Here is a 5,595-nt window from a genome sequence, read left to right as displayed (position 1 = left end):
AACAAAAGAGGGAGTTATATGCCAAATAGAAAATGTATATAATTTTGGTGGTAACTAAGTTGATCAACTCAATCAATTGATCAGTTTGGTATGCCATCAATGCTAAAGAGGGAGATTGTTGGAAATGATTGAAAAGATCATAAATGAAGAATAATGGAACTGTTAAAGAATGTTTTCAATCATTTTTTTTTCATTGATGTCAAACTTCCTACTTGTAGGAATGACAATTTCTTAAGTGATCCAAATACTATAATTGGTTGATTGACAAGGAGGAGGCAATCAATAAGATGTAACTAGAGCACCTAGAGAAAGGTTGAAGTTATGATATTGTAATGAAGTATAAGGATCCACTAAAGCCATTGATGAAATAGTGTAATTAGGACATACTCTAAGATGATGGAAACACTAAGACACATCAAAGATGTAAGGTTTAACTAAGTCATTTGTAAAGCCTAACTAAGTTCATTTGAGAGAGCCAAGCTAGCTAGTTAGTGCTGAGCAAATTCCTAGTTGAAGCCGAGCAAGTTCAACTTTAGTGTGTGCCTAGTAACAAAGAATTGTTTAGGTGCCAAGCATCAGAAAAAGGTAATGGATGTTGAGCAAATTTCTTCAAGTTTTGAGCATCAGTAAATGTAGTAGAAGCTGAGTAACATAGAAGGAGCCAAGCATTAGTAAACCAATGATGTCGAGTTGCTACATTATTTGTTAAGTCAAAAGCTTTGCCAAATCAATAACAATAAGTTTGTTACATAAAATTTTGTGAATAAGTTGGATGATAAGGATGATGAGTAGATGTCACAGAATTTTATGTAAACCATGCAAACCAATTCAAGGTGAATGCTAATGGACTTATCATGAAGTTTATAGAAGAAACAATTTGGAGGGAAAACAATATCATTTTCTTAGATCAATTCAAATTGATGAGTGGGAAGACTTGAGTGGGAAATGTAGAATATAACTTCTTTATAATGAGTCATAGGTCAGAGATCAAAGGAGTGAGAAAAGAGGGAGTTGGTCATAAGTGTGGTTGTGTAAGAGAAGCCAAGAGGAGACTAGTGTGAATTATCAAAAAGAGGGCACAATGAGGGGTAAGTACAGAGCATCAAGACTCTGAGTTGATCAAGTGACCATAGAGTGCATTGGCATAATGAGTGGAGGAAATCAAGGAGATAGATCTTGAAGGGTGAACAAGCTGTCAGCACTGCAAGGAAGAAAATCCAAGAAAAGAAAAGAATTGAAGAGTGATCTAAAATCTGCAAGGTTAGAGTTACAATCTTTATCAAGTCAAAACTCTTCTAATACTCTCTTACCATTGTATTAGACATTGAAATCCTACATTGCTAGATTAGCTTAACAACTAGGTGGATAAGCCTCAGGAAAAGGATAGAAGATCCCTAGGAGAAGGATAAGAGATCCTTAGGAGAAGGATAAGAGATCCTTAGAGAGGGATAAAATATTCTTTTGAGAAGGTGATTGTAAATCCCATGGACTTGGGTGGGCCTAACAACTCTATGTAAATCCCTTAATAGGGTGGCATTCTAAGTTGAATGTTCTTAAGTCCTTTAATAGGGTACACTCCTAATAGTGTGTAGAAATCCTTTAATAGGGTCATATTTAACAATGTGTAAAGCCTTTAATAGGGTAGGCCTATAACAGGGCAAACCATTAAAAGTGGTTGAAATCAATTGAGCAGTTATTTTGTGGGTGTCATCTCCACCCTAGTTTTACCCTCTTATTCCTAGAGGGTTTTTGGGTCACCAGAATCCTTTGCATTATGGTGTGATGCATGTTTACTTTTCATTATTATTTAATGTTTAATTACATGCATTATAATTTCAATTAAATTCCATTAAGGATTTGACAAAAAGTTTGGTTTTGACATTATTGGACCTTGGATATCTGATTCACCCCCCCTCTTAGTTATTCTAAAAGAATTCTAACAAAAGTGAGCAACAAAGTGGTGACTTTGGAGAGATAGCAAGATCAAGGTAATAAGACTCCTCAACTACAATATGAAACTCTAAATAATAGTAGGACCCCAAATGATAATTATGAGAACAATTCTTTTGATTAGAGTAGATTGTTCAATCATGCTTCTACCTCAAATGCAAATCAAAGTAGGGCCATAGTCCCTCAAAACAACATGGCTCAAGACCAAGATTTTTGATCCTCCTACAATTACTCCTATGCCTATTGTATGTGTCAAAAGGATGAATCTCATTTGTCTTTGACCACACAGGAGTCTATAGTTGGATAACCATATAATGAGAGCCAATCCAAAGATGCTTCACAGATGCAAAGACAGGGTGATTTCTCCTTCATGAATCATTAGGTGGAGGAACATTGTAATGTAAACTAGGAATTCATTGCTCAAAATAATAAGAGAAAAAGAATAGCTATTGGAGATACTAACACTCCTCCTCCTAGTCAAGCTTCAACATTAAATTTAGTACCTTATGTACAAGTGGTGAATGATCAAGCCAATGCCCCTCAACAACACAAACAAAATTATTCTAGAGGAGATGTGAATGACCCCTAGATTATTCCATCTCAATCTCCTACACATGTAGCTCCCAAGGTTTCTACCAAAACACCTAATGCCTCATTCAGTGTGGTAGAACAAATGAAGAGGAAAAATTTGAATATTTCCATGTGAGATGTTGTTGCTACTATACCCATGTAAAAGAGGTTACTACAACAACAATTGGAAAATATTGAACCAAAGGATGAGCTGCCTAGCATGGAAAGTTCCACAAGCCTAGTAAAACCATCAAGGGAGGTAGAAATAAGTAAAAATGTTAGACCTCCTCAATTTTATGTTTCTCTAACTATAGGGGATAAACTAGTCCACAATTGAATGATTGATTCAGGGGCTAGTAGTTTAGTGATGCCTAGGTATGTTGCTGATGCTTTAGGAATGAAACATGAGCCCATTGTCAAAGATGTATTATAGTTGGAGATTAGTACTATCAAGACGATATGAATCCTTAGGAATGGCCCTAAATGCATGCCCTAGTTGTACTATAACTTTAGATATATCAATTTTTGAGGTCAAAACACTCTTTTCCATTTGGTTGTTAAGAGACTTCACTGCATAAATAGGTGGTTACATATCTTCTGATTGGTCATATATATCTTGTAGAACAAGATATGGGACCAAGGCTTCAATCAAAGTAGAACCTCTAGCCCTCCATCATATTTATCCTTACACTCCTAATCTTATCAATATGAATTCCACTATCCTAGAAATGGATGAGAATGACATAGTCAATGAGCCTACCACTTCTTTAGTAGAGATACCTAATTTTCTCTTAGATGAATGGGCTAATCCATATCAATTTGATCCCATATTAGAAACCATTTAGATAGGTCTTGGTATATATTGTGTGTCAAAAAAGGATGTTCTTGTTTCTAACCTTGCGAAAACCAAAGAAGATATGTGTGGGATATGCAGTATATATTTTGATGGATCAAGGAATAAGAATGGATTAGGGGTAGGCATGATGTTTATTTCTCCTTCATAAGTAAGGTACTAATTCTCCTTTAGGTTCCAATTCAATTGTACAATAATTTGGATGAATATGAATCCTTGATCCAAGGTCTTCTATTTACTCAACAAAAATGAATTCAAGCATTAAGTGTATATGGAGATAGTGAGTTGGTGATCAATTAGGTGAGAAATCAGAATATCACTAAGAATGGTTTTCTCAAGTCTTATAACCATAGAGTAGGGGATTTTCTTGAAAGTTTCAATACATTTAATATTTAGAGCATCCCTAGAGAAGAGAATAGACTTGTTGATAGACTTGCAATAGTAGGTGCATCTTATGATATCCCAAAGAACCTTGAAGCTGAAAAGAAGTAGCAAATTAAATTGGTAGTTAGGCCTGCTATTCTTGACAAAAACACCAATTGGAAAGTGTTTGAATTTAATGCACAAATTGTAAGTTTCTTGGAGAATGAGGAAAAATTCTTAGAGAGAAACCAATCTAGGTTGCATGGCTAGTATGGGGATTAGATCATGAACCTAAGTTCTAATTTTTTTTCTAAAGGTCTCATTATCTTAGAGATTGTCTTCAACCCTAATGATCAAGAAAGAAATAGAAGTAGGAACCTAGCTGTTGACAAAGATGGTTATACACTAGTTGTTGTTGCTGATGGGAGAACCTTAAACATGAGAAAGGTATGTTCTAAAATTGAGCAAGAAAGTTTTATTTATCTATGCCAAGAATTTAGTGATGTTTTTGAATGGACATATGATGATCTTAAATGTTTTGACCCAAGTTTATTTTAGCATACCATAGATTTGGTAGAAAATGTCAAACCAATAAGGCAGAAATAGAGGCTAGTGAATCCTAAAATTGAACCCTTAATGAGAAAAGAACTATCAAATCTAATTGAGTCTAATATAAATTTACCTATCAAGTACTCATCATGGTAGTAAACCTTTACCCTATTAGGAAGAAGAATGGAGAAATTAGATTATGTGTGACTTTAGGGATCTTAACCAAGCTTCCATTAAAGATCACCATCCCCTTCCTTCCATGGAGCAAATATTGTCCATGGTGAGTGGTTCAAAGAGGTTCTCATTTCTTGATGGATTCTCTAGTTACAATCAAGTTCTGGTCAAAGAGTTTGATAGATACAAGACTTCATTCAACACCAAATGGGGCACCTATGCTTATAGAAAAATACCTTTTGGGCTAACAAATGTAGGTGCCACATTTCAAAAGGCAATGGATATGGCCTTCAAGAACATGATTGAAAGGTTTATATCATAGTGTATTTAAAGAATATAGAAAATCATTTTGGTCATCTCAGACAAGTGTTCATAAGGTGTAGAGAGTTTGGGGTATTTCTTAACCCAAGCAAGTGTGTCTTTGCCACCAATCAAGGAAAATTATCAGGACACATTGTATCAAAGGATCATATGACCATTGATCCAAAGAGAACTAAGGTAATACTTTCTCTCTCCCTTTCTAGTAATAAGAAATGTCTACAAAGTTTTCTTGGTAGAATAAATTTTGTAAGGATGTTTATCCCAAATTTAGCTACCATGGTGAAACCTCTGATGGACATGCTTAAGAAAATAAGGTCTTTTCATTGACCAAGGGAAAGCATGTTCTGAAGAGATTAAATCAACCATAGCTTCAAACCCTACTCTCATCAATCCAACTTTTGAGAAAGATTTCATTCTTTATAGCTTAGGTGGTGAGTCAAGCATCTCTGCTCTCTTGACTCAAGAAAATGATAAGAATGAGGAGAAACCTATTACTTTATTTAGTAAAGGGCTTAAGGAATATGAAGAAAAATATAGTTATGTAGAAAAGCAAGCCCTTGCAATTATAAGAGCTTTGAAGAAATTCAGGATCCTTCTATCACACAACAAGATCCATTTTTTAGTAACCCATGCAAGTGTGAAGGACTTTATTTTAAGAAAATATATTAGTGAGAAGAGAGTGAGGTGTTGTAATACCCTAAAATTGGCTCATTGTCGTGATCACTAATTCTGGTCTATTATGACCCATCCTAAGGCCTATTCTAATGGGAAATTCTCTTTCCGCTACTCGCTACTTGACTTAATTGTCAAATTCT

This window comes from Cupressus sempervirens, chromosome 5, assembly GCF_028749045.1.
Source record: "Cupressus sempervirens isolate cs-2001-9-10 chromosome 5, ASM2874904v1, whole genome shotgun sequence".
In the NCBI taxonomy this organism is placed as follows: Eukaryota; Viridiplantae; Streptophyta; class Pinopsida; order Cupressales; family Cupressaceae; genus Cupressus; species Cupressus sempervirens.
The sequence above is the reverse complement of the archived record's forward strand: the minus strand, read 5'-3'. Positions refer to the sequence as shown.